Here is a 13,311-nt window from a genome sequence, read left to right as displayed (position 1 = left end):
GGGATAAGTAAAATACCTCATTCCAGTTTTGTGACTGGTGCAGACTAAGGTCTGAAGTGTGTGATAATGGAGGTGAGCAGGTTGTTTAGTGGGCTCTGCTGTTTTATTTCATGTTTCACATGCTCCTGTCATAGATGTTTTCAGTGACTTCCCAGATACTCCTCTGATTTTGAACATCACAGGCCAGTTACTTTTTTTTTGCCCAAGGAAACTTTGAGAACATCCTTGAATTGTCTTTGACCCTTTGGTAACATCTTGCCATGACAGAGCTCAGGGTACATGCTTGTTATGAGAGTGTGATTGCATGTGAATGACGCGATTCATTCATTAGAGTCGGCAGAGGATAATCAGAGTTTCAGTGCTATGAAAGTTGGTCTGCTGCTATTGGTTTACATTTACTGCCAATAGATTTGGAGGATTTTGCAAGAGTGCATTACTTCAATATTTTGAGGTCCCAGCTATGGATAGTCAATATCTGAAGTGCACAAGGCCGCCACCCACTCTAAGCTTAGTGCTGAGTTTGCAGTTTTGTTCTTCACTCTCGACAGCCAAAAACTGCTAGTTCACTGGAGGTGCTGGTGAATTTCATCATTATCGGGCTTTGCTGAGATGGCTCCTGAGATCTAGGAAGTGATCTGTATGCTTGATCTCATCGTGAATCTTTAATTGCCGGTGGGTGGAAGGTGGTGTGCATTGGAATAGTTTGGTGTAGAGGTACTTTGACTTTGGATGTTTAATGCAAAATACTTGCTCTTGTATGCTTCATTGAAAGAGCTAACGCTGAATTGAACCTCTGCTTTCCAAATACACAGGTGTCATCTACTACATCTACCATTGTAATGACCACTTTAGATCTTTTTAAAAAGGGGGGCAAAAACAGCAAAAGTTAATGTGGAACCCTTGGAATTAATCCCTTGAGAAATTAATCTTGGGAAATAAGGAAATGGCTGAGAAGATAAATATTTTTATTGTCTTCGAGGATCTAACTGATCCTTATGTGGTGGAAAGTTATTGGAGAAAATTCTGAAGGATAGGATTTGTGTTCATTTGGAAAGGCAGGGATTGATTATGGATAGTCAGCATGTCTTTGTGAGGGGGGAAGTTCTACCTCACGAATTAGACTGAGTTTTTTTGAGAAGGTAACAAAAGAAATCGGAGGCAGGGCAATAGATGTTTATATCGATTATAAGAAGTTTGAAAAGGTCCAACATGGTAGGCTGGTCCAGAAGGTTTAAGATACTTTGGGGTCCAAGGCAAGCTGGCTAATTGGAGCCAAAACTGGCTTGATGATGGGAAGCAGGAGGTATTGGTTTATTATTGTCACTTGTACTGAGGTACAGTGAAAAACCTGTCTTGCATACCGACCGTACAGGTCAATTCATTACACAGTGCAGTTACATTGGGTTAGTACAAAGCGCATTGAGGTAGTACAGGTAAAAACAATAACAGTGCAGAGTAAAGTGTCACAGCTACAGAGAAAGTGCAGTGCAGATAGACAATGAAGTGCAAGGTCACAACAAGGTAGGTTGAGGTCAGAGTCCATCTCATTGTATAAGGGAACTGTAAGTGGGATAGAAGCTGTCCTTGAGCCTGGTAGTGGTAGAGGTCTGCGACCAGTGGTGTATCACAGGGATCGGTGCCGAGACCTTTGTTTTATGTATATATTAACAACTTGGATGTGAATGTAGAAGGTATGATTCATAAGTTTGCAAATGACAGGGTAATTGGCGAAGTTGTGGATTGCAAGGAAGGTTGTCTTAGGCTACAGCAGGATATAGATCAGGTGGAATTTAATCCTGACAAGTTGCAAGGTGATGCATTTTGGGAAGTCAAATAGAGGTAGGACATGCACAGTAAGTGGTATGGAGCTAAGGAATGTTGATGAACAGAGACCTTGGGATTCCCTGAAGGTGGCAACATGGGTCAATAAGGTGAAGACCTATGGCATAGTTAGGAATAGAAAATGAAAACTGGGACATTATGTTGCAACTTTATGAAACACTGGTTACTTGGAATATTGTGTGCGGTTCTGATCGCCACACTGTAGGAAGGATGTGATGGCACTGGAGATGGTGCAGAGGAGATTCACCAACATGTTGCCTAGGTTATTGGGCTTTAGTTATGGAGAGAGATTGGACAGGCTGGGCTCGTTTTCCCTGGAACAAAGGAGGCTGAGGGGTGATCTGATGGAAGTATATAAGATTGAGGCAAAGTTGGGGTAGATAGTCAAAATTTTGTTCCCATTTTAGGGGTATCAAAAGCAAGATTGTAAATTTAAGGTGAGAGGTAGGAGTTTTAAAGGGGATTTGAGGGGTAAGTTTTTCAGTGGTTGATATCTGAAACACACCAGGGGAGGTGGTGGCATCCGATATTGCTTGAGGTATTTGGATAGGCAAGGCAGAGACAGATACAGTCCTCATGCAGGCAGATGAGATTAGTGTAGATGGATGGGAAAGGTCGGCATGGACATGGTGGGCTGAAGGGCCCATTTCTCCACTAATTCCAGATGCAGAAAAACACCTGGAAATGATGGAGAATCACAGGTCCACTGAATGAGGAGGTGAAAAAAATTAGCATTGATGAGAAAAACTATTGGAGAAAACTGAGCTGAAAGACAAAACAAATCTCCTGGACCTGATGACTGCATCCCAAGGTTTTGAAAGGGAAGAAACAAAAAGGGAGAAGAAAAGAGGGAACATTGATATCTCTAACTTCTGTTAACCACTCCCCTGTCCCTTTTTTCCCCTTATCCCACCAGCCCCCATTACCCCACTCTCCCGATCTGCCCATCACCCACACATTCCTCCCACCTCACCACCTTCCTTTTATTCCATGGGCCACTGTCCCCTCCTGTCAGATTCCATCTTCTTCGGCCCCTTGTTACTGCTACCTGTCACCTCCCAGCTTCTTGCATCATTCCTACTCTTCCACCCCCCCCCCCCCCCCCCACTCACCTGGATCCACCCATCACACACCAGCTCTTGTTCTCTCTTCCCCTGGCTACCTTCCCCCACAAAATGTCGCCTGTCCATTTCCCTCCACAGATGCTGCCTGACCCGCTGAGTTCCTCCAGCTCCTTTGTGTGGAACTACAGAGTAGTTGGCTTGATTTTAGTGTATTAATAAGGAAATGGTGGCAAGGCACTTAGAAAATAATAGGATTGGGCAAAGTAAGTGTTTATGAAAGGGAAATCATGTTTGACAAATCCATTAGATTTGTATAGCTAGCAAAATGAATGAGGAAACTGATGGATGTGATGCAGCTGAAATTTCAGGGGTTATGCAAAACTACAAATTGGCAGCGGGAGTGGACTCGGTCCCACATCCCATGGATCATGACAGGTGTGATTGTAATCTCAATTCGTGCTCCCATCCAGCTGATGTTATCAAATATTTATCTACCCCCACCTTAAAAATATTCAAAGATTCCCCTCCTTTTGAGGAGGAAAGTTACGTAGACTCACCACCCTCAGCATTTTGCTTCATTGGTCTTAAATGGATGACGTTAGTTCTACATTTGTATCCTTGTATAAGGAGACTGATAGGGTACACAGTACTTCAGATGTGATCTCATCGATGCCCTGTTTAACTGAAGCATAATTTCCCTAGACAATAATGTTGCATGCTTTCCAAATTACTTGGTGTATCTACATGCTAGCCTTCCACAAATGTACACTGAGACACCCTGATCCCTCAGCATCCTGGGGTTCTGTAATCTCACACCATTTAGACATAGAATGACGTGCACTTGAATAAACAGTCCTTGTCCTTTGAAGTTGTCCTGAGGAAGGAGTTAAGGTTTGAAACAACATTGATTGTTGCCAAAGTTCTGATGCAAGGTCATTGATCTGAAATGTTAACTGTTTTTCTCTCTGCAGATGCTGCCTGGCCTCCTTAGAATTTCCAATGTTTTCTGTTTTTATTTCAGATTTCTAGTATCCCTGATATTTTATGTTTGTTGCTCTAGATTTTGTTTTAACTTTTAGCTCACTTACTTCAATGGAAGAGAGTGCATTTAATAACAACTAAAATTCAATTAGGGGAGGGTAGCATTTTGATCTTGAGATGCCACATGTAGTATTTTCTATAATGTGTATAGCTGAGATGATGTCTCAAGGAAATGAAATCTATTCAGTCTGTTACTGGGCTACCTTCCTTGCTGCTATTGAAGAAGGATGCTTGAGGATTATTTTCAATGGCCCTTGATGGAAAAGTGAATATCTGACTGGGTGTTTGAATTACCTCATTCTAGGTGATTTGCATGGAAAAATTGAAGTATTGGAAACTTTTTCTGTAATGTCTGTGTTGTGCATTAGCCTTGATCCTATGCCATCTGGAAATGCTGCAGTCCATAGTTTTGGGGTTCAGACCCAACAATGTTGAAAGAACAGCAGTTATATGAAATTCAGAGTACAGTTCTGCAAGCTTGGGGTAGAGGTTGCTGGTGTGGAATGTGCTGTCTGAGTAGCTATAGTCTGCTTATGAGTGGTACACACACTGCAGCCACTGCATCACTGCTGTGCTACTTACTGGATAGTGTTAAGCAGCTTTAGTTTTTTGGAGCTTCATTTATCCAGGCCAGTGGAGAATATACTCATCGTATTCCTGACTTGTGCCTTGTAGGTGATGGAAAGGCTTTAAGATGTCAGAAGATGAGTCACTCATTATGGAATCCCCAGCCTTGAATCTAGTCTTGTACAATAGTATTTGTGTGATATTGAGTTTCTGGTGAATCGAGAGCCCCAGATTATTGATGCTGAGAGACTGATGGAAACTAAACCGAATATCAAGCTAGGTGGATAGATTTGCTATCATTGAAGAAGGGCATTGCCAGCACTTTTGAGGCATGAACGCCACTTGTCACTTACCAATCAATGTCTGAATGGTGTCCAGGTCTTGCCATGTGACTGCTTCATTTTCTGATGAGTAGCCAACACCATACAGCATTGTACAATTATCAGTGAATGTCTACATTTAGAACATTAGAACACTACAGCACAGAACAGCCCCTTCGACCCATGATGTTGTGCCAAACTTATTAAGCTAATGACACCTAATTCTTTCTGCCTGCACATGGTCCATATCCCTCCATTCTCTGCATATTCATGTGCATATCTAAGAGCCTCTCAAACACCTCTATCATATCTACCTCCATCACTACCCCAGGCAGCCTATTCCAGGCACCCACTACTCTGCTTTCATTTAAAAAAAACTTGCCCCTCACATCTCCTTTGAACTTTCCCTCTCTTGCTTAAATGCATGCCCTCTACTATTAGACATTTTGACCATGGGGAAAAAAGATGTGCCTCTCATAATTTTATAAACTTCTGTCAGGTCTCCCCTCAGCTTCTGCCACTTCAGAGAAAGCATCCCTAGTTTGTCCAACTTCTACTTGTAGCACGTGCCCTGTATTCCAGGCAGCATCCTGGTAAACTTATTCTGCACCCTCCTTAGCCTCCACATTCCTTCCTATAATGGGGCGACCAGAAATGAATGCAATATTCCAGGTGCAGCCGAACTGGAGTTTTATTAAGCTGCAACATAACTTCCTGACTCTTGAACTCAATGCCTTGATTAATAAAGGCAAGCATGCCACACAGCATCTTTCACCATCTTATTGACTTGTGCGGCCACTTTCAGGGAGCTATGGATTTGGACCACAAGATCCCTCTGTACATCAACACTGTTAAGGGTCCTGCCATTAACTGTGTACTTTGCCTTTACATTTGATCTCCCAAAGTGCCACACCTCACATTTGCCCAGATTCCATCTGTCATTTCTCTGCCTATATCTGCAACTAACTGATCTACATCCCACAGTATCCTTTGGCAATATTCTATACTATCCACAATGCCACCAATCTTTTTCATCTGCAAACTTATTAACCCACCCATTCATGTTTTCATCTGAGTCATGTATATTATCTCAAATAGCAGAGGTCCCAGTATGGATCCCTGTGGAACACCACTATTCACAAACCTCCAGCCAGAATGTCCAGTCGACAGCTAGGGGCGAGCCAATTCTGAATCCAAATGGCCAAGTCACTGTGGATCCTTTGCATCTTAATCTGCCCCTTTTGGGGAAGGAAGCCATCAATGAAGCAGCTGAGGGTAGTTGGGCTTTGGAAACTGCTCTGAGAACCTCCTGCAGTGATGTCCAGAGATGGGGATAGTCATCCTCCCACAAACATCTTCCAATGTCTGAGGCTTGACTTCATTGATTGAAGAGCTTTCCTCTTGATACCCACTACCATCAGCTCTATTGGGGTTTAGAAAGGCACAGTGGTGCAACAAGTAAAAGCCTCGCAGGCCCAGCAACCCTGGTTCAATCCTGACCTCTGGTTACTTTCTGTGTGCACTTTGCTCATCCTTCTTGTGACTTCGTTGGTTTTGAGTGTTCTGGTTTCCTCCCACATCCCAAAGACGGGGTTATTAGGTTAATTGGCCACTGTCAATTGCCCTAGTGTAGGGGAATTTGGGGGGGGGGGGGGGTTGTTGATTGGAATGTGGGGAGAATGAAGTGTGTTCAGGTAGGATTAGTGTAAAAATGGGTGTTTGCTGGTCAATGCAGACTCAGTGGGCCAAAAGGCCTGTTTCCATTCTACATCTCTCCAAGACTCAATAAAACAGGAGCAAGATTAGCCCATTTGGCTCCTCAAGCTTGCTCTGCCGTCCAACAAGATCACGGCTGTTCTTGATGCTGCACTTGCCAAATGTCAAAGTCTTGCCTCACTTTTGGAATCAAGCCCTTCGGTCTATGTTTGGAGGAAGCTTCTAATGGGGTCTGGAGCCAAGTGGTCCTGGCAAAACCTGAACTTTGCTCAGCAGATGAGCAATATCTGCAGCTCTCCACAACTCAGCCTCTTACAGGGATAAGGGAATTCAAGTGGGGGTGACATCCCAAGAGGCCATGATGTCTCAAATCTATCAAGTGTCTAGCGATAATGAACAAAAGTGAGCTCCACTGTACGGTGATAGGAGATGAAGGCCACATGGTGGGCAGTGGGAGGTCTTTGGAAGGAGCAGGGTTAGGGTGAGGATTGAGTTTGGAGTAAGACTTGGTACCCAGGAAAGGAAAAATGTGAAATGTTAACTTTGTTTTTCACCCCACATGTAGCCAGATATGATTTTTCCAGCATCCTTTTTTTTCCCTATTTATTATGAAATGAAATAGGCTCCTGTATATGGCATCTTTTAAGGCTTTGACACTTTTAGGACAAGTTACAGCTGTAACTCAGGAAATGCAGCAGCCTGCTTGTGCACAGTGAGATCGTCAAATGGTAATGAGAAAATAAGACAGTCTGAAGTGGGAACAGGAGGAGGCCATTCTGTCCCTCAAGCCTGTTCCACCATTCAATTGGGTCATTGCTCATCTGACATTCAAGTCCACACTCCAGTCCTTTCCCTCTCTAACTTTTGATTCCCTTACAGATTAGAAATTGACCTATTTCAGCCTTAAATGGGTACACAGTCTCTCAAAACAGCTTTCTGGCAAGGAGTTCCAAAGATGCTCAACCCTCAGAAGAAATTTTTCCACGTCTCAGCCTTAAGTTGGTACCCCCTTATTCTAAGACCATCCACTCTAGCTCGATGAGGACACTCTGGGTCTGAACTCTCATTTAAGAGGAATGGGGTAATAGTAATGGGGATTTTCTCAATCTTACCTGGGATTTCTTTGGTATGAAAGGATTAGATTATTTAAAACTGGTTATATAAAATGCAGCATAGAAATTTCTTAGAGTATTGATTCTCTGGAATTCTGTCCCTGAGGGTGTTGGAGGCCGGATCATTAAAGTGGAGGTAAATATTTAGAAGATAGAAGAATTGAAGGCAATGGAGAGCTGGCACAGCAGAGAAGCTGAGGGCAGCACAGATTAGCCATCAGCATATTGAATCATGCAGCAGGCTTGAGGTGCCCAGTGGCCTACTCCTGCTCCCATTTTCTTGTGTTCTAGATGGGGTGGAAATTTTAAAGTGCATTCAGGAGAGCTTTTCATGTCTAATGGGGCAATGCTATTCCTAATCCTAAGGAATAAAGCTGAATGAGTGCATAAAGTCTCTATAAGGTAGCACTTTGGGAATGGCGACCATAACTTCAAGTTTCAAAGTAATCATGAAGACTTTGTGTATATCTATTGTAGAATAAGCCAACCATCCAAAGAGAGCATTAAATCCAAAGAGAGCATTAAGTACAGGATACGGGGTGTCATGTTGCAAATGTACTAGTCGTTGGTGAGACTACACGTAGTGTACAGTGCACAGTTCTAGTCACCCAGCTACAGGAAGGATGTCATTGAGCTGCAAAAGGTGCAGAAAAGATTCATGAGGATGTTCCTGGGATTAGAGGGTTGGAGTTGTAATGAGAGGCTGGATAGGCTGGGACTGTTTTCCCTGGAGCATAGGAGGCTGAGGGTGAACCTTGTAGAGATATAAAATGAGCATAGAAAAGGTCATTGGTCACAGTCTGTTTCCCAGGGTAAGGGAGTCTTAAACTAGAGGACATAGATTTAAGGTGAGAAGGGAAAGATTTAAAAGGGACCTGAGGGGAAATGTTGCCACACAAAGGATGGTGGTATATGGAATGAGCTGCCAGAGGAAGCTGTAGAGGTGGGTACAATTGCATTGTTTAAAAGACATTTGGACAGGTACATGGATAGACAAGGTTTAGAGGAATATGGACCACATACAGGCAAATGGGACTATCTAGAATAGATGTCTTGGTTGGCATGTTGGGCTGAAAGCTGTTTCCATGCTGTTAAGCTCTGAATCTACACCTAAAGGGGCAAGGATGGGTCCGGAAATTAAGTGTCTGAATTTGGGGAAAACCAATTTCAATATCATTGTACAGGACCTGGCAAATGGACTGGGAGCAGCTACTTGCAGGTGAATCTACCTTCAGGAACTAGGACTTCTTTTGAAAAGTGAAATAGAGTTCAGGGCTTGTGTGTTCTCTTGAAGGTGAAGGCAAGGATGGCAAACCGAGAGAACCTTGAATGCTGAGGGAGCCAAGCTTTTTTTTAAACAAAAGAGACAAATGGTAGGTATAGAACACTGAAAATGGGGGAAGTAAAGAGAGTGTAGGGTGGTTCTCAAAGAAAGTATGAGGGAAAGAGGAGACTCCAATTATTACCAGCAGATGAAAAGGTAAATCCCAAGGTACTTTATATTAAGAGCAAGAGGATAACCAGGAAAAGAGTGGAGCCCATTAGGGACACAAGTGGTAAAATTCTAGCGCACATAGACTTAAAAGATGGCAGATGTCTTAGTGGGCATAAAGGTGGATATATCTTTGAGGCCTGATGAGATGTTTTCCAGACTGCTTTGGGAGGTAAGGGAGGAGATTGGTGGGGCTCTGACAGATTTAATTTTTTGCTGGCCACAGATGAGGTGCCAAATGACTGGAAGACAGCAAATGTGTGTTCAAGAAGGGCAGTAGGAATGAGCTAGGTATTTAGGCCAGTTAATTTCATGTTAGTGGCAGGGTAATTATTGGAAAATGTTCTGAAGGACAGGTTTAATCTACATTTTAAGAGGGATAGTGAGCACAAATTTATTGGTGGCAGATCCTATCAGACTTTCTTTTTGAAGAGGTAACAACATTTAATGGCAAGTGCAGTGAAGTTGTTTGGTTTATTTGGACTATAGCAAGGCCTTTGACAAGGTCTTCTATGGAAGAGTCATGGGAACCAAGACTGGATTGGTAATTGGAGATAATGATGGAGGGTTGATTTTATGACTAGAAGCCTGTGACCATCAATGATGGGACACTTGCTGTTTATTATATAAAGTTTTGGATGTAATTGTGTGACATATGGTTAGTAAGTTTGCAGATAGGAAGAACAGGAGGGTCATATTAGGCTACAATGATATTGATCAACTAGTAAGTTGGGCAGGACATTGGCAGATAAAATGTAATTCTGATAAGTGTGAGGTGTTGTATTTTGAGGTTCAAATAAGGGAAGGAATGAAAGGCCCTTGGGACTAATTGAACAGAGACCTTGGTATACAAGTCCAAAGATCCTTGATGGTGGCTGCACAGGTAGATAGGGTGGTGAAGGCATACAGTATGCTTGCCTTCATCAGTTGGGGCATCGAATTTAAGTGCAATGAGATTTTGGCACAACTTAACTTTGGTTAGGGCACAGCTGGAATATTGTCTACAGTTCTGGTCCCCACTCTGTAGAAAGGCTGTGATTGCACTAAAGGGTGCAGAGGATATTCATCAGAATGCTGCCCACGATGGAAGGTTTAAGTAATGAGGAGAGACTGGATGGATTAGGTTTGTTTTCCTTGGAGCTGGGGGGTGGGGTATGGTGCTTAACAGAAGAATACAAAATTCTGAGAGGCATAGAAGGTAAGGACCAAGTGCTGGTAAATGGGATTCATTGACATATACTTGAGAGAACTTTATCTTGGTTTAACACCTCAATTCTCAATCCTAATTGTACTCTGTTGTTGCCTTGTGCATATTTGCATGCATGTGGTGCCTCCAATAAAGTGTCAATTGGCATTTTCATTGGAGAATTTTTATTTGAAAGTTGGCATTAAGATAGAAAAGAATATCAGCAGCTTGTTAGAGGGAGGTTTCATGGAGCAGCTTGGAATCATTGAAGTGATTGGCCCAGGAGGCGGCCATTCAGCTCATCATATCCATGGATTCACTCCAATCATAGTTCCCAGCTCTTCATTTAGAGCCTTCTGATTGGTAGAATATCAAATGGTCATTCACATGGTTTTTAAATTGGATGAAAGATTAACATTTCTCCACCTTTTTCATTTAGCAAGTTCTAGATTCCCCAGCACACTGGCTATAACCTTTTTCTCCAACTTCCCTCTAAGCCTCTGACCTATTACATTAAATCTTTGCCCCTAACTATTGACAGCCAAAGAGAGAAATAAGTCCTTCCATTCACCTTTCCATGATTTTGTACATCTTAATGAAATCTCTAGAACAGAGAAAGCCCAGGTTTAACCAATCTTGCGGCTTCTCTGCCCTGGGCAACACCCAGTAACTCTTCACTGTACGTGCTCTGGTATGATCAAGCAGCACCAGGAACTGTGCATTGAACTCTAGCTGTGGTCTAATTAGTGTTTTGTACAATTCAAGTATGATTTCTCTGCACTTATAGATTTATATAACACAAATAGGCCCTTTGGCCCAACTTGTGCATGCCAGCCAAGGTGCTTATCTATGCTAATGTCACGTGTTTGGCCCATATCCCTCTAAACCTTTCCAATCCATGTACCTGTTCAAATGTCTTTTTAAACATGTTGTACCCACCTCAACCACTTCCTCTGGCAGCTCGTTCCAGCTACCCAACAGCTGTGTGCAAAACCTTACCCCTCAGGTCCACTTTAAATCTTTGCCCCCTCACCTTTTAAACCTGCGTCCTCTAGTCTTTAGACTCCTGTACCCTGGGGGGGAAAAAAGAATGTGACCATCCACCTTGTCTATGCCCCTCATGATTATATAAACCTCATAAGGTCACCCCTCAGCCTCCTTTATCACAGGGAAAACAGCCCCAGCCTATCCAGTCTCTCCTTGTAACTAGAGCCCTCCAGTCCCAACAATGTACCTGTGAATCTTTCCTGCATCCTCTCCAGATTAATTACCCTTCCTGCAGCATGGCAACCAGAATTCTACCATATTTCCAAGTGCAGTCTCACCAACTTCTTGTACAGCTGCAACACAAGGTCCCAACTCTTGTATTCAGCACCCTGACTGATGAAGTCAAGCACGCCATATGCCGCCTTCACTGTCCTGTACAACTGTGCCACCAGTTTTAGGGAACTACATAGGTCCTAGGTCTCTGTTCTACAACATTCCCCAGGATGCTGCCATTCACTGTGTATGTCCTACCCTGCTTCAACTTCCCATCACCTTGCACTTGTCTAAATTTTTTTTTGAGTTTCAAGTTTATTATCATGTGCACCAGTACAGTGAGGTACAGGTACAATGAAAAATGTTTTAATATAAAAAAGGAAAGAAAAATTTAATGTGTATATGTTAAATTCTCTACTTTGGCCAATAAAGATAAGCACTCTTTCCACCGTTTTAAAGTACTTTCAGGGACCTTTGGTATGCATTTCAAGATCAGTCACTTTTCTCATACCTCCATTTGTGTTTAAATGCTTTATCTTGTATTTCTTTGTTCTTTTCTATTTACCAACCAATTTTTTTCCTCCCACTCTAAAGCAAGAAAGACCCAGGCAGCTGAAAACACAACTGAGGAGGAATTAAAGTAAGGTATATGCAGGAGGCTGGAATTGAACCATCTCAGAGATCCTGGAGGCTTTTAAGAGCTATAAAGAAATAAGGAGATATTATGAATATTAAAATTTGATGTGTTGCAGAACCAGGAGCTGATGTTGGTCAACAAGCACAGGGGAAGAATGAACAGAACTTGAAATCTGTTGCAATGTCAACAGCAGAGTTCTGGAAGGGCTCAAGATTATAAGGAGGTTCTTTTTTTCCAGTACCTCTAGAAGAGTGTCTCTTTTTGCCCCCACACCCCATCCCCAGTGATTTCTTCACTCCCTTAAAGGTTCTGTTTCTTTTATTGTGACATAGTTCCATGGTGAACAAACATTGCTTTTTCTTGTACAGCTTATCAAAAGTTCTCATCCTATGAAATATGTCATTGTATTTCATACACAGAAGGGACATTGAACAATTTCATTTTTGATGAATCATTGTTGGCAATCTTAAAAAAAATAGTTGATTCCTGAAGCCATGGCCATCAACTCAAATCAAGCCAATGGCCTCAATTGCTCATGAATTTGAAGCCCAGTAATTAGCAGTATTTAATCAAACCAAAGGCATGGTTCTTTAAGTGTTACTCTTTTGCTTTAGCAGCTGTAATCATTTGTATGTTGTTGACATGATGCCCAGGTTTTATGGCACAAAAAAGTTTTCTGACTGCCAGAGCAGACATTTTTACAATGTGGTACTTTCTGAACTTAAATATTTCACATCAGCAATGCTGCTATATCTCCAATGAAAATGTATTTTGTTTACTTATTTGTTAACCTGATTTATTGCCCATTCCCAAATTGCCTCTGAACTGCTATACCATTTCAGAGAGAGTTGGTGAACCACGGAGTCACATAGGTCGGATCAGATGGGTGGTTCTTAAATGAAGAAAGTTTACCAAGGAAAACTTTCAATAGAGAAGAAAAACAAAGTACTTCCTGTCATGGTCTTGAGTGTTTTCTTAAGTGTGCCATTTTGACATACAGTCCACTAGTTTACTCCATCAGTGTTGTGTTCATTGTCTGAGTGGGAAAAGTGTATAAAACAATAGCCATGTGCA

This window comes from Pristis pectinata, chromosome 8 (genome assembly GCF_009764475.1).
Source record: "Pristis pectinata isolate sPriPec2 chromosome 8, sPriPec2.1.pri, whole genome shotgun sequence".
NCBI classification, from domain to species: domain Eukaryota; kingdom Metazoa; phylum Chordata; class Chondrichthyes; order Rhinopristiformes; family Pristidae; genus Pristis; species Pristis pectinata.
Note: the sequence above shows the minus strand (reverse complement) of the source record.